This window comes from Acomys minous (assembly GCF_964271855.1).
Source record: "Acomys minous genome assembly, chromosome: 11".
Taxonomy (NCBI): domain Eukaryota; kingdom Metazoa; phylum Chordata; class Mammalia; order Rodentia; family Muridae; genus Acomys; species Acomys minous.
The window spans coordinates 49865242-49890352 of NC_140492.1; the positions used below are offsets into that span (position 1 = coordinate 49865242).

Here is a 25111-nt window from a genome sequence, read left to right on the forward strand (position 1 = left end):
AGCATCAAAGAAGAAACAAAGTGATATAAAGAGAAAGATGCACACACTAACAATTTTAGTACTGGGTTTATTTTTTACAAGCAGAAAAATATATTAGTAATAAACTCTTGAGCAAGCATTTCTAACAAGATAACAAGCATAGAAGTCATAAAATAAATTAAATTACAAATATTTTAAAGTTTGAGACAAATTTTAAGTATGTATTAAAAGCAAAAAATGAGAATAAAGTGTATCTACAATTGGCATATAGCTAATAGGTAGCATTTATAATATAATCTTATTACTAAGAGGTTTAGTATGTTTAAATTTTAAGTTAGAAAATTTATATGAAATGATAATTTTTTCCTTTTTATTAATTCATTCATGTTACATCTCAATTGTTAGCCCATCCCTTGTATCCTCCCATTCCTCCCTCCCTCCCGCTTCCCCCCTACTCCCCTCCTCTATGTCTCTGACTGAGGAGGACCTCCTCTCCATGTATATACTGAAATGATAATATGTTCAGGTAGACAATAGATGAAAAGGGTGTTTCAAGTAACTTTTTCTCAAATCATGTAAATTTAAACTATATTTTTTAAGAATTAATAACAAATGATGTATGATGGTGATAGCAACAATGAATACCATGGAGTCACTATAACAATTGAGGCTTTTTCCATATAATTGTTATGACCTAATATATTTGTGACATATTTTTAAGTGTAAAAAGTTATGAATAAGGTATTGGTAGGAAACAAATAGATATGAAGATGGTTGTTTTTTTTTTTTTTAAAGAAAAGCCTTACTTATATTTACTACAGGTAAGTGAGAGTGTAAATAACATTTATTTCATTTTGAATATGAGTCACTTTAAATAATTTCAATGTAAACACATTTATTTTATAACTATAGCTTCTCATAAAAGGATAAAGAAATCTTAGCTAAAAGAGAGAAAAATCAGATACTTCATGAGTGTCACTGAGAGAATAGGAGAAGCATCTAGAAGATCCTTCCAGTGTGAGATGCCTGACTAACTGTTACTGTCCTTATAAGATAGCATTTTATTTTTCAATATCAGTAAACTCAAGATGAAATTTTACCTTGGTAAATATATTCTAATATATCTTTAAATATTATGGGTTTAAGTTTAGAGTTTTATTGAATTTTATATGATATGCGGTAAATTTTTATTTCCCCAAGGTGCAAGCTTGAATTAGATGGTGAAAAGCCAGATGAAGGAGGAGACTCACTCAGCGCACTTGTAAAATGATGAGTATATTCATTCTAATAAGGCATTGATTCCTTTTTAATTTCTTTACTGATGCTAGCTAGCTGTCTTAGTCAGGGTTTTTATTGCCGCAATGAAGCATCATAAACAAAAAGTTAGTTGGGGAGGAAAAGGATTATTCAGCCCACACTTCCACATCGCTGTTCATCATTGAAGGAAGCCAGGACAGGAACTTCAACAGGACAGGAGCCTGAAGGCAGGACCTGATGCAGAGGCCATGGAGGAGTGCTGCTTACTGACACTTGATTCCCATGGCTTGCTCAGCCTGCTTTCCTGTAGAACCCAAGACCACTGGCCAGGGATGGCCCCACCCACCATGGCCTGGGCCCTCTCCACTGATCACTAATTGAGAAAATGCTCTTCAGCTGGGTCTCCTGGAGGCAATTTCTCAACTGAGGCTCCTTCCTCTCTGATGACTCTCGCTCTTGTGAAGTTGACACAAAACCAACAAGGACACGAGGTAAAATAATATCTCACTTTATTTTGAAAAAAAAATCAATAATGGATACAAAAGGCATTATCAGGTAAGCCTAATCCCTGAAAAACAAACAAGGCATTTTAGCTTATAACACTTTATATCATAGAGAAAGAGCTATGGTATATGTGGATTAGCTATTATCTGAGGTTGCCCAGCACTTGGTCTCCTCTCTTGACTCTGGGTGACCTGCTCTTTCTTACTGACCTCAGGCATGTACTAGTGGCAATGTTTTACACAGTCACAGCACCCAGCTCTCCTGGTCACAGCAGTTAGTTATGAGTTGAGATAACCTTTCGTAGATTTAGTCCTTCCACAAGACCAGGGCATGAAGAGGGATGTAAAAGTGGCTTATTAGGAAATGTGCCCAGGAGAAACCATAGATGGAAGCTGAGGAGAAGATGAGGCAGTTTGGTTCAGAGTAGAGTCATGCAAGGCTACAATGTGATGGGGTGTCCTTGGAAGGGCTCTGTGATGAATGTCCTCCCACCCACCCAAGGTTCAAATGCTCACTGGGAGGACTTCCCATTGAGTTGTACCATGCGAGATTTTATTGCATCACCAAGTAAAATCAGAAAAAAGAAAAAGCCCCTGGGATGAGGCTAAAAAGAAAGAGGGCTATCTGCTTTTAAGACCCATCTTCCAGAGAAGTCCACAAGACACATTTAATTTCTACAATACAGGAATTGTGACAAATTATGAATGTTGCTAAGCCAGAAAGCTCATTAGAGGTACAAGGTTCAGTGATTTTTTTTTTAACCTGAGGCCATTCATATAGGTCATCTCTGCCCACCACATACCCAAATGTAAGCGCCCTAGAGAAAGCAGGTATCCAGCATCAATCACGTTATTTGTGCTAATGGATTAGTTACAGTGAATTTTATTAGAGAGTGATGGACAATCTGCTGGTGTCCACATCCACATGCCATCGTAGGGTCAACCAACCTTGAATAGTCCTCCCTAGAGATTGCAGTTTCCTCCAGCTACATTCATTCTTTGCCGAACAGATGCTGTGGGTTCATTCCCATAAGGAAAGTTCTGAATGGCATGCAAGCTACAATTCACTTTTGAGCAAGGCAGCTAAGAGTCAATTTCCACACCTGTCTGTCATTGTTTAAAGGGCACCTGCCAGGAACAGATTTCCAGGCACTTTTAGAAGTCTGTAAGTGTTACGAAGCAGGTTCCAGCGGCCTGAGGGCAAGTCCTCCGACAAAGAGATGTAAGTGCTGATTGTAATGAGTGACAGCTCTTGGTGATAGTTGAGCCTAGAAGATGGACCTTGGCCTGAGGGCATGTAGGTGAAGGGCTGACAGCATCTGTTACCATCATCTACCCTGGGATTGTATATCCTCAACCAAAAATAGAGAACACCCTTTCTTGTGATGAACAAGCAGGTGGTGGGCGAGCTTCAAGCTGGGTGGAGCTATAACTTTACCCTGTGCAGAAGAGCTTTCCATGATGGCTGAGGATGGTGTCTACACACAGGGAAAAGTCAGCAGAAGACAGATTTACACACACACACACACACACACACACACACACACACACACACACACACACACACAAAACCTCCTGACTCTGCTTCAGATTTCCCTTGAAGCCATCAGCTCCACCAACTCTCCTTTGCTTGCAGTTACTATGACGATCCCCCTCCCTCCCTGTGTACCTCGCATGTGCTGCTTTACTTGAGCTTTGTGATATGTACCACTTGGCAAAGGCCTCGACTTTGTCAACATAGACTGTGTTTATTATGTAATGAACCTACTAGATCACGGGAACCCGGTTCAGAGACATTTGAGGATACACTTTATTTCTCTTGGAGGATAGGAATGGCAGTTCATGTTTGGTCTGTCTACTTTCTAACTCTAACAGATTTTATTGACAAACCACAACCAGATCCACCATTCACACCCATATCACCAACTACATTTTTCAATCTGTTTTTGTAAGCTCTGTCTACAGATTAAAATTAATTAGGAATTAGGAAGTTCAAATTTTAGTGTTTATAATATGCTTTTAATTTCATGAATAAAACATATGTGGAAGTTTGTTCTCTCTTTTATCTGTACACCTACACAGTACCCTTGATATTTTCTTTTGGCCAAGAAAGCCTGAAATATTTATAACCTTACTTTTTCCAAAAGTGTTTGCCAATCTCCATCCTTGAAAACAATAAAAGGATAACATATTTCTGAGGGACAGAGCTATCTTACTAATATAATTTTAATGATCTTGTATAATAATACATGTAAATCATCTAAAAAAACATTTAAAGATTCTCCCTGGATAAAAACACATAGATGGTTGGGCTGAAAACAACATGACATGTGGTAGAAACATCACATCACTGCTGCACTGTGTTTTCAGGAGAATGTCTTGTCCATGTGCAGTAGAAGATAGAGGCCAAAGAGTGAAAAGCCACATTCAGTGCTTCTCCTTTCCTGTTCAGTCTCTACTGGCAAGTGCTCTTGGGACTCAAAATGAGAAAGAACCCTACAGCAGAAATTCTCTTGACTTAAGAACTTACTATTGAGAAGCCTTGAAGAATTTATTGAGTCTTAAGTTCAAGTTTCTAATTCGAGAATTCTGTGGAGTTCATTTAACACATATATTTGAAGCATGACTAATGCTCCTGGTACACTACCTGGATACAGCTGCAGGTAAATAGAGGGAGAGAGCCTGTCCTTCTGATACCATCAGTCAGCCTGGTACCATTTATCTATATGACTGGCCTGTGCCCAGCAAGTCATTCCATCCAGCAACAGATTGTGTTCAGTTTCCAGTGTATGGTTGTTACATTCATTCCCACAAGGAATGACCCACCAAATAAACACACTATGAAATTGGGTTCAGCACACTGAAGGAAGCTATGCTGAAAATGATAACAGCTAATATTACTGAGCACTCATTATGGGATTGGTTCTATGGTAAGTCATTTGCATGTGTTGCTCCATGTGTTCATCCAACCCTTCATGGATAGTTCATTTATTTTTCATATGAAGAAATAAGAGGCTAGAATGGCTAAGCCACCCTCCCTAAATCAGCTCAAAGTGGATATAAGAACAGCGCTAATAACCCTTGCTCAAGGCTGAGTTCTTGATCAATGGGGTGCAGAAACCCCTATAAAATCACTGATTATTGCCCGTGGTAGATGATTGTCAGTACATACATTGACTAGACCTTTCTACCTAGAGGTGAAGGCCACAAACCAGGGATGCACAGTTGCAGCAAGGATTGGAGAAGTACTATGTTCACAATGGACAGTCTTTTTGATCAACAATGATGACTCACATTGAAGAATCATAAAAACCCAAATTAGGCTAATGGCACGTGCAGAAAACCTTGAATATCCTCAGCGTAGCATATGCCAAAATGTCAAAGTTATTCAACTCTAGCAGTGGCTTATAGGATGAGTTTGGGTTGTGTGAATAGTTGAGTAGGCTGGTCTTGGATGATAGTTGTTAGTGGAGATGTGGAAGGCATGCATAAGTCAGCATGTTATGGAGAAACGGATTCAATAGGACATAGGTAGGCATAAAGATAAAAGATAGATATAGATATCTGGCAAGATAGATGATAGATAGAGATTGATAAATGCTAGATAGACAGACAGACAAGACAGATTTCAGGGTACTGTCATATGTGATTATGATTGTTGAGAAATGCCGACTTGCTGTCTACAAAGGAGAAACTTCAAATCATAGGGAATGAATTCAGTTTCATTTCAAAGTTCTAAGAATCAGGGCAATCAATCCTAAGTTCTAGGGCCAAAGACACAGAGTTCTTGTGTCTAATGACAGGAGAAGATGAATACTCCAGTTACAGGAGAAAGAAAATCCACCTTCCTCCATATTTTGGTGTATTTAGAACCTTAACAGATTGGCAGATTGAATGATATTCACCTACCTTGGTGAATGTGGTCTTATTTATTCAGTCTACCAATTAAAACACTAATCACAAAAGTGCTTTACCAGCTATATGATAAACTGTAGTAACACACATGCACACACACACACACACACACACACACACACACACACACACAGAGCAATAGTCATTGTAATGTAGCAAGAGAGAGGAGAGAAGGAGAAGGGGAAGTAATTAAATTTTGAGTACACACATGTTTGATTTTGATAGTAGAGTTTGAATGAACAACATGGAGGAGAGGGTGGAATATTACATGATCAAGAAGAGGCGAAGCCTAAGAGTTCAGCTTTTATGGGAAGCCACAGTTTGAGAAGAATCAGCAAAAAATACAAAGAATTATTCCTTCACCAGAGTTAGAGAACAAAAGAGAAGAGTGGAATGGAGCCAAGAGAAGCCTGGGAATGAAGGAGCTGACACTGAATGGTGCTGACACCAGACAGAGAAAGAAAACTGAGCACAGGAAAGACCTGATGAACTGAGGTTACTGGGGTCAGGTGAGAAAGAATTTGTTCATCATAAAAGGGGCAGGGTGGGCTTTAGGGACTGATCAACCAGCATGTGGAGTTAACTACATGGGTCCATACCTTAAGGGTATGATCATGAAATGGAGAGAAACTCAAGTGTTTTAGAAACACATGGTTGTTATTTATATTTAAAAACAATGGGGGTGTGAGATTCATTTGAGAGAATTTCACTTCCCAGCAGTATTTTCTAGAACTTTTTCGTTTTTTTGTGGATGGTAAAGTGATGGTAGAAATGTGTCTTTTTTTCCTACTGCAAACTGAAATGTACAAATCTCTAAGTTGCCTTTCTATCAGTATTAACTTTACATTTTCCTTAAGATGTCATGTTTCTCTGCTGACAGGAAGAAGAGAGAGAGAGAGAAAAAACCAGACTAATTGACTGATATAAAAGTGGGATTTGTAAGGCTGCCTATCTACATCAATTCTCTGCTGGCTTCTCATGGGTAACAGAGTGTCTAATGTTCAGGGACAAGAGGATTCAGACCACAGGGTGCCTGCCAGCTCTCCAGGGGGCAGAAACCCACATTTGCATGCATATAAATGAGGCCAGAAATAGGTTAAGAGATAAAAAAAAATGGAGCCCTGTGCTAGCATTGTGCCCCATGTAAAGGAACTCCCTGATGGAGGGCTAATTTGGACACTAGGTAGGCAGAGTATATAGTGGCATTAGAAAGGAGCTGTTCAGTGGTATGATATATTTCCCCAGGATGCTATGCCAAGGCAGCACGTTGTTTAATTGTGTAAAGAATGAGACCGGGTAACTCCTTTCCCCTCACCTTCCAAAATGCTTAGGCTTGCAGAAGGAAAATCTGGCATCCTTTCCCATTCATTTCAAAGCATGAAAGAAAAGGCCAATGTAGAGATGTATTGATCTTTGGAAAGGTCAGGTGCAGATTCATAGGTCAAGGTGCTACTTCTGAACAGTTACAATGCAATGCGAAGAGATGATCCATGGGGAAAATATAATAAAATAAAAACAAAGGAATATTCCATGAGTACAATCAACAGTATTTTGTAAGATTTTAAAGTAAAAAGCAGCATAGTATTTTATATATATATATATACACATATATCCACATTATATATGCATATATTCATGTGTGTACATATATATCTATATATGTACATATGTGTAGAACATGTCATTATTAACTTTAAAATAGCAACCAATTTCAAAAATAAATTCTGTAACTGTAAAATTGGAAATATATTTATTTCAACTGTATAACCTTGAAATTAGAAAAAGAAAAATATATCAAGAAAGTTAAGGAGAGATGGAAAATAGGAATAAGAAGAATGAAGCAGTTGTCATAACCTAAAGTCAGAGTGTAAGGGGAAAATTAGAAAAATTAGGGGAGAAAAATGAAAAGTGACTATGGGAGGGGCTACCAGTCCTCACGCAGAACACATGCCCAGTGCCTGTATCCCTGGCAGCATTACAAAGAGCAGATGAGCTGAGTACTCGGCAGGAGCACCTGGCTGAGAGGAGTGAGCTGTTTGGAGATCTTCCATTCTTTTACACACTGTTCTTGGTTTGGTTAAGGGACCTGGATCCATATAGTGACCCTTTAAAAGGAGAACAACCAGTTTAGAACAGTCTGTCAGCACTTGACGTCTGTTGTGTGTCATTTTCCAAGTTCACAGCTAATGTTTGAAATGAAATGTTCTGGGGGGGGGGGGTGGTCTTTGATGTTTCTTCTTACATGTGAAGGAACATGGCCACACTTTAGAGGGTGACCCCAGAATTCTAGTGACTCAGAATAACACTGTAGAAGCTGGCTGCAATTGGTTCACTCTGTTGCTTTCCTTTGTCATCTGTATGTTCATCGTTGTATGTTCTGTATGTCTAAGTGGGAATGATACCTAACTGCATCCAAGCATCCATCCCCCATCCTCCCCTTGTAAGGCTTACTCCACCAACCTTGAACCACCTCCTCACAAACAAACTAAACCCATTAGCATGGTGCAAATTATCTCAACTCTAGCCTTCTCACTAAAAATGTGTGCACCTTAGACTACACAACACCTGGTTCTTCCTAAAATGGTTATGTGCTGACCACAAACTTTGGAATAATTAATTATCCATATGCCACATGCATGTAATTATTTTTGCCATGCTAAAAACATCTACATTGCAATTTCCATGACCAGAAAGACCCTGCTCTTTCTTAGATGACTTCCGTAAGGCACAACACACATGTTCTTTTTATCCTTGCATAGGGCCAGTCTAACACAGTGTATCTCTCAGACGACTTCTGAGAAACAATCGGATGCACATATAACTGTCTACTCAGCACAATTTCCATAGCTATAAATACATCTATGCTTTCATAAGAAAGCTGAACTCTCTCCTGGCCACAGAGATAGCACAATAATAGTCTTGCATTTGGTGTTCTTGGCTAAGGTCCATTGTACTTGGCTAAAGGTACATAGTACATAGTTCTACAAATGCTATTAACACATGAGGCCTCTTCTATCATGTCCACAAGCTGGTTTTTAAAAAATGGTATTTTCTCAACCCGAATCTTTCTTCTTGTCATTTTTTTTATCTTCTAGGATACAGCTTAGGTTCTTCCTAGACACAGAGCCTCTGCCCTACCTGTGCTGTTGCACTGAATTGTAACACAGGCTGAAACAGTTCTAGTATCCTAAGATATCATCAGGAACAATGAATAAGGCAATAATGAATAAGCAATGGGAGTTGTTAGAACTTTAACCTTATGAAACGTGTCATAAACTCATTGGAGTTCCACAGGCTTGGCTGACTGTTTCATGTTCTAGGGAGCTGGAAGAAACACTGGGAAGGCCCGGACTAAGTCACTGCGATGGACCCTTCTACTTTGTCTCCTGCTGACAAAGTGCTCTGAGCTCACCAGTGCTTGCCTTTTACACAGGGCATGCATCTAGCGTAGCTACAGATGAAGGGTGGACTGCTGGCAAAGTGGGTGCAGCATTTCACTTTTATATAGAAGAAGTTTCCTTAGAGCACAAAGCATCTTATGCCATTGGAGGGAGCGCCTTGCTTTTATAGCAATGAAGGCAGAGACTGTGGCAAAGGCTACTTGGTCCATGAAGCATATAGGGTTTACCATCTGTCCTTTCATTCTAATAGTGTGCCAGTCCTCAGTATACAAATCAGTGTTAAATGAATGTCTTACTAAAGAAACCACGGGAAAGTAGGTTAACCCAGATTCCGAGTACTAGAAGAAATTCACGTTTCGCTGTACCTTACTTAAAACAACTCAGTGTTATGAAGGATCTCAGATGTCGGGAAGACCAACTCCCAGCCAAGTGGAATGCAGGTAGGATCTTGTCTTTCTGCTTCATGAAGAGGCTGAGCTAATGAAACTGAAACGATTAACTCTTAACTGCGGGGGCTCATTTGTCCACCCTGGAGAACTGAGAAATCAAGTGTCTTATGGATTATAAATGTAACTGAGACACCAAGGAAAGCTGCATCTGTTTCTGCTGGAGTCTATACCTCCATAGGCCAGAAATTTTTCAGCCTTAATTCATAATTAGGTAGAAATTGACCTTTGTGTCTTGAGTTGCAATTTTTCCTCAGAGTAGCCATGTGCTGGACAATGACAGAGAGCCATAGCTCACATCAGCCAAGCAATCGCAAGGAAAACCAACTCTGTAGTACACTGTGTTGATAAACTATAGTATTTAACTGGTGTAGTAAGTGTATTGACTTATGATATTGAGATGTTAACTCATCTTAAGTTTAGGAGCATCTCTCACACACACACAAACGTGCATGTACACACACATGCACACACACAATACACAGTTTACTCCTAAGATACTTTTTAATATATTAATTTTAGGATTAAAAAGAGGATTTCCTTTGAAAATATCTATAAATTGCCTCAGTTTCTTCTGTGGATGAATACCTAGGTTTGTTCTAGAACATACTGTCTATAGTATTGTATAAACATTGCCATGCAAGTATTTCTATGACAGGTTGGAGCCCCTGAGGGTGTCAGCAAAGCAACAGTCTATGAATTAGTATCTCTTAGTTGGTATGTAAATAATTCATGAAGAATAAGTTGATAGGGAAAGAAAGCACAGTGCCTGAATCATGGGGGTAGGGGGGAACCTATGATGTGTTAAGAGTACAGTCCCTTCATCGAGTCAGTCATTACCTCTATTTCTCATTTTTGTCCATTTTACTATGTGCCTTACTGAGTTTTCACTTATCCAATGTATTTCTTTCCATTTCAGACTTAATTCAAAATAGACTCCAATGTAGACAAAGAACAGAAAAAAACCAAACAAAGAACAAGATTTTAAAAATGTGTGAAAAGATTCTCTAAGACATATGCCACTGTCCTGGATGAGTGTCCTTAAGATGCAGCATTTTTCTTACAAGTAGCTAATATGACATATTAACTATGGTGACCCAAAAGATGGCACAAAACTAGTGGTGCCAGTTGTCACTGAGTAAACCCAGTGTTTTACTAGACTTGAGTTTTAGATTGTCTTGGATGTTAATAGACACTTTAATCCATCCATTTCAAGTTGATTTTGGTTGTCAAAGATGTAATTATTCCTTGCCTACTCTGAACAACACAGTGGAATAGGTGACTTGCTGTCTTTTTATCCATGTCTGTAAGTCCAATAGCCGGCAAGGCACTGCCTTGATTATTGGAATAAATAAGGTTTCAACTCTCTATATACTAATATTTACATTCAAGAATAAAAAGATGGAAAGTAAACACCTTATGAAACACTAATGGGTCAGCTGTTAGCAGACAGTCTCCAGGAGAGTTTGTTTTGTCTGTGTTTGTAAGTAAAAATGTCTAAAAATTATACACTATTTGATTTAGGTGTAAAACTGGCTATGATATTGAGAGAATTCTGTGGGTAAATTGAGATAACATAGACATCACAAAATATTGATTTCATAAGTAATTATTGTTATCTTTTATGTGCTAAGCTCTTGGGATGCAGACTTAAGAAAGATGCTGTCCAACAGGGTATGAGGTCTAGTGAGAAGAGAATTAATAAGGGAATAAAATAATTGCAAATTATAGTAATTTGTAATAATAATAATAATGAAGGGGTGCTAGGTTGTCACTTTGGGTGGATCAGTTTCATAAGACCTTTTTGAGAAAAAGAGTCCTAAAAATTTAGTCCTGGGAAAGGTGGGCATGGTCAAGCAGTACAGGCAAAAAGAAATGCCTGTGTAGAAGTCCTGAGATGTGTCAAGGCCCCGAAAGAAACCTAGCATCTTTGGAACCTTGTGGTCAAAGGCAAGAGAAACAACAGATGAGGGTATGCTTAGGCCAGGAGGTATAGAGCCTTCGGAAACTGCCAGGCAGGAGGGCTGTGGGTTATCTGGTTTATATCTTCAGAAGATAACTCCTGATTCTGCTGACATGTCATGAGGGAGTAGTCACACCGAAACACAATATAGTACATCCACTTAATGGCCTTCGTTCAAAAGATTCCTCAATTATGACACACAAATTCTTCAAAAAAGGAATAATGTACAAATGAACTTGGAAAAGTCACCAGTGGAAAAGTAGCATAATTTAAAAGTGGGCAAAGAACTAAAGCAGAAATTCCTCTAGAGAAGATAAACAGATAGCCAATAAGCACAGAAAAGGTGCTGACATCACCAATCATTTGGAAAAGGCCATCAAAAGCAAAATGAGATGCGATCTCATATGCATTAGCATGGGTCTGTCAAATAACATGGAGTGATACTGTCAAAGAGGTCGGGGAATTGTGCACGTGTTTCTTGTAACCATGTAAACTGTTGAAGCCGTTGTGAAGACCAGTTTGACGGTTTCTTAAAAATTAAAAACAGAATGGTCTTCTCTGTGCTTAAGTTTCCATGAAGGCTGGAGGTGATAAGCCCTTTGTTTCTCATCTTCGTTTCTCAGCTCTCTCCTAGTCTTTTGAAACTTGGTGAAAAGAGTAGAAATGTTCCCAACACCTGAGTTTCGAATTCTAACAAGAAAAAGGCAATAAACATGCATCTCTATATCTTTATATTTATACCCATAGAAAAGTGGTGCTCTCAATCTTTGTCACAGACGTTCCTTTGTTTTGCTTGGTTCTGTTTTTACAGTGTGTAGGAGGCAATGAAGAGACAACACTGGTCAAAGACAAAACTGCTGAGTTCTTAGCCAGATGTGGGGCATCTTCATCCTCCTCCTCAGGGCTTAGGTAACAACATGGAACAGAGGACAGGGAAGAGTCCTCTGAAGTTCTATCACATATGCTAGTGAATACATAGCAGTTATGGTTGCCTGCTAGACTGTACAAGATCAAACAATTCAGCCTTCCTGCCCTGAAGCGGGAGGGACTCATAAGGCTTGATTCCAGATGACCACCCGTTGGCAAGTAATGGCCGCTGTGGAGGAGAGACACTTTTCCTGGACATGCGGCCAGTGGCAGTTTACCCATGTTCATGCAGGGTAGCACTAATTGGATTCAGTGTGTAAAATGGAAAGAAAAAAAACAGAGAACAGGAAGGTGTAAGAAGAATGTGTTGAAAGATCAATGGAAGGGGAGTACAGTAAGTGAACAGCAACAATGGAGGAGGAGGAGGAGGAGGAAGGGGAAGAGGAGAAGAGAAGAGGAGGAGGAAGAGAGGAAGAAGAGGAAGGCGAGGAGGGAGAAGATGAAGAAAAGAGAAAAACACAATAACTAGATACTGGACTGTTTTCCTTTGTGAAAATCGCTTTCCCTTATTGACTGGAGTGCCACAGCTATTGCCTGTTATAGTGAACATAAGTATCATACTGGTATAATAGCATCAACAGAACCAGCCCCAAGTCCACAAAATTACCCAGGCAGGAAGACTGGAGAGAGAGAGAGGCTGAGCATGAAAATCAGAAATCAAAGACCTGTATAACTAAAGGCAAACTTTAGGAAATATGTTAGCTCACAACTCACTAATTCTTTAAAATTCAATGAATTTTCATCCACATGGTTTTTTAAAACAGTAAGTACTTTTTCCTTCTTCTTTTATGTTATCAACATTTTCCATATTTCCAACTCACATTTTGAGGATATCACTCTTTTTCGGTTATTATGGTAATTTAATTATTTTTAATTTTTTAATTTAATATCTTACATATACATGTATATTATTACACATATATACAATAAACTACTTACAGCAAGAAGAACCATGAAACAATCAGGCATTATATATATATATATATATATATATATATATATATATATATATATATATATATGTTACACACATAGTGTTTTGCTATTTGTATTTGGCAGCCTTGAAGAAAACATCTTTTCTCTCTTGGTGAATCTAAAATTCTGAATGTAAATCAATATCTATAATATTTCATCTCTATCAACTTAAAACATCTATCTAGACCTAAAGACATCTTAACCTCTAAACGACTAAGCTTAATTGTAAAACTAAACTATCTGGTCTTCAACCCCATCAGAGACTTGAGAAGGAATAACAGTAACTACCATATTACTTTTTTATTCATGCATTTTCCTGTGAGTCTTCATCTAGAAATGGATTCCACTTTTCGCTTCCTCTTTTCCCATCAAGCATCTGTTTCAGCTCCCCTTTTCAAAGTTAGATGCACATAAGGAATTACTTCACAGTCCCTCCTTATAACTGACAGGCCCATCACTTCTCTGTTATACCCTGACTTCTCTCTCCAAGGTTGTTTGGGTTGTCACCCTCAAAACGAAAGATGTGATTATTCTGCGGAGCTCCACAGGGCAGAATGAAGATTAATAGTGAGAAGTAAGAGTAAGAAAAATTGTAACAGCTTGTGGAGGCCTTTCTAATAACTATAACCACGAGACAGTCCCTGGAACTGTCCAGGTAGGAGCTGGCCATTTGTCATGGCTACTGGAGAAAGGAAGCTGGTCCTGCAGTGTCATAGGAGAGGACCATCTTCCCAGGTCCCCTCAGCTTTAGGAGTCCATCATTCAGAGAGGATATTTTTCTCATTTTCTTTTTCATTTCCAAAAACTGAGCAAAAGGACTGAAAATAAAATAACGATAAACCTCTCTGGCATGACCTCTGAGAGATCCTCTTACACAGTCAGTCCTTCATACACGTTGCACTTTGGAATCTTAGATATTAGTGCTTCTATTGTTCGGTGCAATGATGGGTCCTAAATGTGTTTCTAAGTCTCATTTTTATTTCCTACTTTAAAAACGTGTAAGACCAGTTGGCATGAAAAAAAAAAAAAAAAAAAAAGGACCACATTGGCAAGAAACTGAAGAGGATATTACATCATTCTCCTAATTTCTCAGCCTTTTTATTTTGTTTTGTTCTTTGAGACAGGGTTTCTCTGTGTAGCTTTGGCTGTTCTAGACTCATTCTGTAGACCAGACTGGCCTCAAACTCACAGTGATTCACCTGCCTCTACCTCTCTGAGTGCTGGGATCACACCACATTCGGCTCAGCTTTCTTTTCTTATCTACCATCGCATCAAGTTGAAATTAAGTTTCTTAAGTAACTCTGCAACCATGTTGAAAATTTTTATTTGTAGGATTAAAAGGCTTTTCTAGGATTAGACTGAACATATTTCTCCATCACCTCCGTCCCTTTTTAGTTTACAGAAGTCATCTATTTTTCTTCCCTTTGGAAATTTTCTGCTATGCTCACTGTCTTAATGGAAACTCTGTTCTAGACAGTTATTTTCATTCTGGATATCTAATATAGAATACCAAGGAGACAGTGAAAATTCTTCCCAGACAGTATAAAATGTAGATTAAGACTGAGGTATTTGAGATTGGCTACCTTTGAGAGACGCATTCTTTTTGTACTGACCTGAGATAAATGTGTAAGTTTCAAGAGTGGAAATGATGTGCCCTTGCAAACATTTTTTTTGCATTATATTTTTTATTCAAGTAATTTATTCAGATTACATCTCACTTGTTATCCTCTCACTTGTATCTTCTCGTTCCCCCTCCCTCTCTCTTCCACCCTATTCTCCTCCCCTAGGTCTGTGACAGAAGGGACCTCCTCCTCCACAGTATGATCACAGCCTATCAGGTCTCATCCTTGTAGCCTGCTTACCATTCCTCTGAGTACCAACCAAGGACAATGCACGCAGTAAACCTAGAAGCCCTATCCAGATCTAGCCAATGGACAGCACATTCTCCACAGTTGTGTGCAGAGCAGGGACTGACTCTGGCAAAGACTTAATGCATTGTGTGAGGGAGCATATATGACCTAGGACAATCCTATGAGCTGCAGGATGAGAGGGCACTTGCTCACACAGTGTCAAAATGATCTCAGCCATTCATTAGGCACAGAAGAACTGCCCTAGTTGTTAAATGCCAGCCTCAAAAAGGCTTTCAATACCAATGTCATGTCTAGATTGTTATTGCTAGAACATCCTTTGTGGAATCATTCATGCCATTTGCCAGCTTAGCCATTCAAGACAAAGGACAACAGCCATACAAAATACCAACACAATAACTGGTACGCAGAAGGCATTCAAGACAAATCAAGCCTCCCCTCCCCCGCCATGACTAACTCACTGTCTTTCTGCTTTGCTTAAGCTCTTCAGCAATAAGCAAGCATGAGATGAAATACAAATGACAGTCTTGCCATTTCCATTCCTTTGAGGTGGAAATACGAACTGAGCCTTTCTTGATAGGTTTATCCCACAAATGCAAGGGCTGTGAGGTTGATAGCACAACATCACACACACACACACACACACACACACACACACACACACATCATATGAGCTTTTATACAGTTTATAAAGCCATTAAACCAACAAATCTGCTCAGTCTCTTTGCATTTTTATGCCATTTGTCAGTCCCTACTCCCTTAATATTTATGTTAAATAAAAAAGTGGCAAGAGTACACACAGCACCTTCCATCATCACTATAACATAAATGGTTTTACCTTCCTTCTTGTAGATGTAACAAAGATTGTAATATATTTTATACCCTTGCTATTCAGCATGTTAATTCATTTCCAAGGCTATTTATTTGACTGAAGATGGAAGCTTGAGAAAAAGTTGTGATTTCTGTGTATGTATTAGAGGGGACAGGAAGGCTAGAGGTGCCCTGCCTCACGCTAGCACCCAACAGGAAACCCATTACATTTCCATTCTCTTGATGATCACAGACCTCGAGGATGCTTTCTCTCCTACTTCGCCCTTTCCTAAGAGCCAGCAGCTTGAAAGTGACCTGAGTCAAGTGGGGAATGGCGGGATTATCTCAAGGAATGGTTAAGTGGTGTCCTTTCATCCATTGGCATGAAGGTTTTCATAAAAAAAAAAAACAATAAATATTCAAACCCGAAAATGCAACAACAATCACCCAAAATATGAGGTGGAACATTTCAGGGAGAAAAGGGAATGACAGCTTTCCACTCCAGCTGCACTAGCACACACTGACACCTTCCATTGTTTGATCTTTGCTACTACACATACTGTCACGATCAGAGGGACGAGGACCAGACTGTCAAAAGTGTGGAGCTGTGACAGAAGCCCACATCGTCTACCGCAGCCCCAGTATCTGGGGATTGTTTTTTAAAATTGAGCACTGGGAGCCTAGGGCCCACAAGAACTTCCAGAAGCTTCTTTATTTTGAGTTGAAACTTCTTGTATTTCTAACTCGTTTTCCTCCTGATCTTCCTCCGTGTTTCTAAAATCCTCATATACTTACCACCTCTTTAGGAGACGCCCTTACAGAGACATCCTACCAGGGTAGCCTACCACAACCTACCAATATGTGAACACTGCTAGTGACTTCTTCTTTCCAGAGCTAATTATAAAGAAAAGTCTCAGAGGCTTTACTCTCCACTTGCACATTTACACCAATGTACACTGTATTAGTAAAACTGGAATAAGCCAGGTTCTGGGATTATTTGCAGTCTTTCTGGTTTCAAAATTTAGTTTGAACAGATTTACAACATTCTCTCTCTTCTGCTCCTCTCTGTAACTCTTCTCATATCTCCCCTTTTCAAATCCATGGCCTCTTTTCTTCAATCACTACTGTTAGATAAATATGTGTAAATACATGTATACCCGTAACTTGCTGAGTCTGTTTGGTGTTGCTCCCATGTACGCAGTTTCAAGGCTGACCGCTGGCTACTGGATGACGAGTTAGGGGGCTCATCCCCAGGAAAGGCTGATTCTTCCTCTCTCAGAAGGTGTTAGTTGCTTGTAGCTGCTGATGTAGGCATATGAGATTTCCCTCATCCATGTTAGAAATGTCAACTGTTGTCGTTTGTAATTTTTAATCTAACTGAAACACTGTTTAGAAGTCTGAATGCTCTGCAGATATCGGAGAGAAGACTTTTCACAAAGTTCTGACCTCTCCTATCCCCACTTCTCTTCCTACCACAAATCACCAGCTGATTGAGCTTCGCTTCCCTTCCTTGAGGCACCATTTTGAACTCTTGTAAAATTCTATATTCTACAGTGCTCAGTGATGGAGAGGGGGAGGGCGTATTATCAAGTACCTAAGTCAGAAATGGAAATGTGCAGCATGGCCTCTTTTCTACAGGCTGACAATTTACTCACACTTACACACCTCCACTTTTAGAGATGTCAGGGATTCTACCAGCCCCTGCTTAGTAGATAGCCTTTATGCTCACAGAAAAATGCAAGGAAAAAAAAAAAAAAAGCAAAGGTGAAAAGAAAAAGAAGAAAAGAAAACTTATTGAGCTTAACATTTAAATAGCCAGGAACGTTATCTTTTTACTTCTATATCTTGCCTCACAACTGTCATGTTATACTTTCATTCATTAAATGTATTTTAATTGTTAAAACCATAAACTTACAGTGAACCAAACACACCTGACTATGAGATATACACTTATGAGGTGAGCATCATACACTTATACTGTGGAGTGAGCAGAATATTAGGTACCTTCAGAAAAAGTCTTTCTTGCCAGTGCTCTGTTTTTATTTCAGCTTTGACTGACACATAATGGATTAATAAAATCAAATTTTATATGTTTTTAGAAGACAAATCCCTATGTCTCTGCAATATATTTCTAACAGAGCCCCTTTACAGGGTAGGCCAGACTCAGGATCATAGTTGGTGCATGTTTCAATCTTGGCTTAGCAGTCACTTGTGCGTAGGAAATGAATATGGAAGCCGGTATGTGCTATCTGACACCCATTACGAAAAAAGGATATTAATGTATAGCAAGATGTTAAAATAAATCTTTTTAAACTCATTGTTTAGCCAGAGTCTCTAAAGTTCAGACCAAAACCAAAACACGCATTTTCCCAATTTATATTCCAAAGAGAAGAGATTCACAAAGGAGCCGTGATGAATAGTCTTATGACTGATAGCGAGTCATATGAAAGGAGACAGAGAGGCCCAGGGAAAGGAAGTGGGACATTTGAGAAGCCATTTTCTAGAGAAATATTCAAATCATACAAATCTAGACTCCTCACCATGCCCCAAATGGGACATGGAGCATAAGGCACACTTTACAGGTGGGAGGACTCCACTGGGACCAGTCAGAATTTACATAATTTGCATGTAGTGTGAAAGAGTGAACTTAGGTTTGGTGAATACTGGAGCAAAAGGCTGTGCCCATAGCTGCTTGCTTCTGGTATAAGTAAGCAGGTCAGTGTGGTAGGTCAACCATACAGGGCTGTTTCTCATGGCCCTAAAGGTTCTCTACAAGAACCTGCTCATGGCTGCCTTATATGCTACTTGTGGTAACTGTCTGGTGAGCTAACAAAAGAAAAAGGACCGACTTGGAAGGATATGTTTGTGCTGTCAAAGTAACTTCAGGTGGGGTCAGTCCAGAATGTATCTCACAAATGGAGTTGGCACTGCCACAGCTCGGCAAAACCAAGGGCAGATGATAAGAATGCTGATAAACTTACACCTTTCTACACAATCACACACACAGCCACACACGCACACACTCATGCATGCACACACATACACATGTCCACACACATATACACACATGTATGCAAACATGCACACACATATGCACACAGCATATGCACATACACACACACAAACACAACACACATACACAAACACACACACACACACATTCCTCCCAGAGGATCCATAGATAATATTTGATTTTATTTACTTATTTTGAGGTTGGGGTTTCATGAACTCAAGACTAATTCTGCTGGCCCAGCCTCTCAAGTTCTAGAATTACCAGTGTTGCTACTATGCCTGGCCATATAATGGCTTTTCAGATCATTAGACATAAAGTATGAGGAGAAATAAATGGATTTTGTAAAGCACAGATGTTTTAGAAAACCTGTAATTTAATACAAGAAAATCAGGACAATGAATTAGAAGATGAAAGGAACAACCATTCTTCCCCCCAGTCCCATCATAAATATCTGGTTTATTTTTAAAACAGAAAAATCTTAAGTATTTAGGAATAGGAATATAATAGATGTGATTTAAATGCGACATTTCTGCTGATCGATAATCTTGGCAAAGTCAGAACTTTCAATGTCTCTTTATTTGCTTAATCATTGCAGAAATAGCATGTAGTAGATTTTTTAAGTTAAGGTTTCTTTTTTAAAAATATATTTTATTAATTTATTCATATTACATCTTAATTATTATCCCATTCTTTCTTTCTTCCCATTCCTCCTTCCCTCCCATTTTCCCCTTACTCCCCTCTCCTATGACTGTGACTGACTTCCTCCCCCTGTATATGCCCATAGGGTATCAAGTCTCTTCTTGGTAGCCTGCTATCCTTCCTCTGTTAGTTAGGGTTTCTATTGCTGTGAAGAGACACCATGACCACAGCAATTTTTCCATTTTTCCTATTAATTTAGTCAGATCACATCTCAATTTTTATCCCCTCACTTTTATCTTATATATTTTTAACAAGAGTTATATTTGCTAAAAAATCTTGGTCTGTGAATAGGAAAACATTTACATGGATACCTATGTTTATATTCTCAGCAGAATCCAAAGGAGAAGATGATGCAAAAAAAAAAAAAAAAAAAAAAAGTTTGCAAAGGGTCAGATGAGGCATGCTCCTGGGTTGTTCTTGTAGCATTCACTGTGATGTTTATCTTGTAGTGGCACAAGACTACCACCTCCTCCTCAGTGGCAAATACCCTGTGTTCTAAACACATAAGTTATTCTTTTGCCTCAAATACGGTTTTATAATCCAACCATTACTGAGTTGAAACACTCAGTTTGATTATGTTTGGCTAGTTCCTGTTCACTGATAGGCATTTGTAGACTCAGCCTGAATTAGTGCCACATTTTTTTTTTAGCTAACTTGTCAAGTGTTGCCTTAGTAGGATTTTTAAAAAGCAAATAATGATTCAAATCATTTTATTATGATAACTGTGTTACTTACTTTTCTTATTTCAGTGATAAAACACCTAACCAAAGCAACTCCAGAAAAGGAGGGCTTATTTTGGCTCAGTGTTGAGGGCACAGTCTATACAGGCACAGTGGCAGGAGTGTGAGGCAGTTGGTCACATCACATCTGCAGTCGTGAAGTAGAGAGTGAGGCAAGGTGACTCTCAGCTCCCTGTCTCCTTTACTGTTTCCATAGAGATTCTAAGACTGGTCAAGTAACCAACAAAAACCTGCCAGTACAATAGTCTTACTGTTTTGACCACTTCAGGCTTTTTCCTCCTGGATAAAAGATTTTCTGTTCTGTTCCCTTTTCAAGTCTCTAGATGGGTATGTTGGTAAAGAAAAGTAACTGGTGTAGGGGTGGGGTGGGCCCAGGAGAGCAGTCATTGCCTGTTACTGCTTAACCTTGTCCTTCAAAGTTTTCTACCACCATGTACCCAAAATAAAATATGGAATACATCTGTGAGACTAAGATAGTAGACTTGCTGACTTAAAAGCCTTCTGTTTATATAAAAAAAGTTTTTTTCATTAACAAAATTTCTAAGTTAGATTTTATAAGTTCGATTAGTCATCTTGGTATCAAAATGTCTGAGAAAACCACTTAAAAGAGGAAAGCCTGCTGGGGAGTGGGGACTACCTCTGACATGGACTCTCATGCCCACTCCTTGATCACTTCTCCCTGGCTGGGGAGAGGACGCAGGCAGTCCAGATGAGACTTGCTAGGCTGGGGTCAGATGATAAGGCAGGAGGACTCTCCCTTTCTGAGGACTATGCGGGAGAGGGAAATGAGGGAAGGAGGGTCGGGTGGGGAGGAGATGAGGGAGGGGGCTACAATCCGGATGCAAAGTGAATAACTTTAAAAAAATAAAATAAATAAAAATAATAAAGAGTTCTACAAATTCAATATTCTATTCAGACATCATTATAAAGGAACAAGTCAGTCTGAGTGATGAGATGTTAGAAAATGTGTGGGTCACCAAATGTACACCTAGTGACTGATCACGTCGCTTATACAGGACTCCTGTGCACTGCAAGAAAGGGCCATTGCTCCTTGTGAGCTTAAGAGGACGACGCTAGGTATGAGGCTTAACAGCAAAATCCAAGTCCTATTTGAAAAGAAAACCACAGTTGGTAGTCTAAGAGGTATTTTAACAATTATTGAAACGATCAAACAATCTAAATATGCTTTGCAGAGGAAACTACTTAGTCTTTCACATAGATAATGAGGTGAGTTCCATTGCTTTAAAACCTGCATCACTCAACTTTTTGATAACTAATCTTGGTTCTCCTCATTTAGATATTCGGTGGCATGTTGGTGTAGGGCAATCGAAGTGATGAAATATACATTTGGAAACATTAAATATGAATGTATGTGTTATTAAGAAGATTCTACACTGAAATGCAAGACTTTTCTGGATATTACAGAAAGGGAACCAGGAAAATGTGCTTACTATATGAGGAGAAATCATTTGGCAGAGTGGGGATGAAGTGGACTCGCTAAAGCTTTTCTGATTTCATGGGTTGCAGGTTATCAGGATAGACCTGAGGATTTGAAGGATGCTATTGTAAGGAGCTGGTCGCAACCCCCAAAGATGAAAGTACATTCTTATTGCTGAAGACACAGTGCACTTCAGACACAGAAGGCTCTTAGCTGAAACTGACCTGCATGGCTCCTCCCTGAAGACTAGCTTTCATGGTACTAGAAGTGCCACGCAGGCTTTCAAAAGAAGGAAGCAACCAGCAGTCCTACCAAGCTGTTATACCCTTAAACCAGTGACCAGCATATCACAGTTATCCTAAGGGTGTAGTAGTGGCATGCATACCTAACTAATATCTCTCTAACTCGACTTATGGCTCACTCAACAAGAGGGAGACCATGCCTGTTACTGGAATCCTAGCTTACTACCCTTGGCTCGTGATGTCACAGATACTGGAGAAGAACATTCAACCATCACTTTACTAAACCAACACCATCACAACAACATTCTAAATTCTTATCCTTATGCCCACAGGTATATGTAGTCCTCACTGTCATCAAGAAAATATCTGTTTGCAGCAGACAGGGAACATTACAGAATACCAAAGCCAATAAAAACTATAAGTTATGAAGTTCAGTTTCAAGGAATACATCTAAAAACCAACTTCTCTACCTAAGGCCTAGGAAACATAGCAGAAGTGGGGTTGGAAAGAGACAAAGGTGCAAGAAGTTTGCTGTGACTGCCTTTTTTCATAAAGACAGATGCTACACCCATAAAGCCTCACCAACATGACTGCCTAAACATGAACGAAGTGAAAATAACAAAACCTTCAGGCCATAGTGGATGGGGAAATCTCAATAGACTTCAACTGGACAGAAAGGAGTACAGGCAACTAAGCAATGCTGAGAGTAGGAGAGATAGTCTTACTCATTGAAGAGTACAACAATTGGTTATCCAAACCAGTGGTTAGTCCTGAAAGCATGCACACAAGCAACATTATATGGACTGTTCAAGTTATAAGTAAGAATATTTATGGATATACATATGTACATGCAACAATTAAAAAAATAGGCGATGAGTTTGAAAGAGTGCAAGGAGGGTCATATAAGAAGGGCTGGAGGGAGAAAAGAGAAGGGGGGATGGTGTAATTATAAGCTCAAAAATGAAAGAAATGATTTACAAAATAAATACAAATTGGAAGTCTTTTTAAAAAGAAAGGGTTGGTAACAAGGCTGTGAGTTGGTGGTGGTGTAACCATGGTAGATGTGATGAGGCTGACTCCTTTAGCCAAGGATTTAGTCAACATGTTCTGCCCTGTTTGCTCCCTTTTCCTGACTATTGAATTAAAATCAAACAGCATCTTCTTTTTTCTTGTTTTCTCCCTTTTCCATTATTCATCACAACAAAAGGAGGCAAGAGACAGGGTTTCAGGTACCCAAAGTTGACCTTGAACATCATGTGTAGCTGAGGATAACCTGGGAGTTCTGATGCTTTTTCTACTGTCTGAGTGCTGGGATCAAAAACATTTCTCATTAAGGCCAGTTTCCAATATGTTGTGGACCTAACTGGTTTGTGCATGCAGGGTAAATGCTCTACCAACTGAGCTACAATCTTGAGCTAAGTTGTACTCTTTCCTTTGTACTTGACTATCTTTTTTTTTTTTTTAATCATCCTTATCTAGTGTTGTTTCATGTATTGTGCCGTATTCTGTTCTAATGGGAGTGATTATTTCACTTTAGTGCCAAGGAAAATGGAGGCTGGACATGTAATTGGATTAAATAAATTACAGTTACACATTTGTCTACCAAGTATCTCCTTTGAGATTTGCAGGCCAAAGCTCCAGTCAGAGCCCTATCCCTTCTGTCTTCCCTCACTAAGAGATCATTTTATATCTAATTTAAATAGTATTTCCAACATCTCTGTACTTTCTATTAAGAGATTTAAGAAATTACCTTTCAAGCAAGGGAGATGGCTCAATGAATAAAATACTTTCTGTGCAAGTATGATGACCTGAGTTCAAATCCCCAGGACCCCCATAAAAGCTGAGCAGGCATGGCTGCCTACTTACAATTGCAGCTCTCATGAGGTAGAGGTAGGAAGTTTCCCGGGCAATCTCTAGATGGATTAGCTGAATCAGTGAGCTCTGGGTTCAGGAAGAAACCTTACCTCACTAACTAAACTGGGAAGTGGTGGATGACAACATCTGAAAAACCAAGAGACCACTGGCCTCTACTCAGGTGTGTGCACACACATGGAAACAAAGACACACAGTCATGTATACCACATGCACGTACACACAAGGTGAAAAGGAAAATTATCTTTCAAAGTGTACATACCGATGTGTGGTATTTTGAATGTAAAGAATAGCAGGTTCCTTTCTGTAAATGTAAAATGAGATAAGAAATCTCAGACACTAACAGGATGATCACAGTGCCAGCCCATACTGTCCCTCTTGTCATCGACATACCAGCAATTTCCTTGTCACACAGTGTTAACATGTACACGTTTCAGTAGTTACTAAAGAAGAGTTCCCACCTACTATACTGGAACAAGATATTCAGGCATGTGGCATTAATGCGGACAGTCTGGTAGTTGGGATTTTTATCAAGTAAAAGAAACCAAAGCCAGATGTAACTAGGCATTATTTGTTAAAAACAGATTTTCTCAATCATAGTGGGTTGCTTTGAGTATAGACTCCCAAAATATGAACCATTAATCACTAAGAAAGGGATAAAAAATGTTTTCTAACATTTTTCAAGCTATTGCTTCCTCTGGTCTGGGAATAAAAGTTGAAACTTGGTACATAAAAATAGTAGTCACCAAGCTTGGGCATTTCTCCCTCATCCACTTTACATAACACGCATCACGGGGGGGGGGGGGGGAATAAAAACAAACAAACAAACAGCAAACACCCTCAACCTTCCTTTCCTTTTCTTTCTTACAGCCTCCATTTTCCTCCATCCTGGGCACCTGGCTGCCATTTCCTGAATGCCAATGTGATTAATGCTTGCCAGAGTTAGCAGATGGGAAGGTAAGTTCCTCTGTCTGATTCTTACATTAGGCAGTAGATTTCTTGTTATTTCCTATAACACTCCATTCAGCTGATCACGGAACATTTAGATACAGTGAGAGAGGCA

The 25111-nt window shown here is 39.2% G+C and overlaps 1 long non-coding RNA gene across 3 annotated transcripts in view; it reads left to right on the plus strand.

Annotated features, from left to right (window-relative positions):
* Window positions 1-3282: 3282 nt before the first annotated feature.
* Window positions 3283-25111, plus strand: part of LOC311608559 — a 30351-nt gene continuing 8522 nt past the window's right edge. The window contains exons 1-6 of one of the 3 annotated variants that reach the window (XR_014783009.1): window positions 3283-4402; window positions 6021-6163; window positions 6535-6636; window positions 8750-9495; window positions 12276-13154; window positions 24919-25005. This is a non-coding gene — a long non-coding RNA (uncharacterized lncRNA). The other 2 variants (XR_014783011.1, XR_014783010.1) reach the window with 2 other exon arrangements.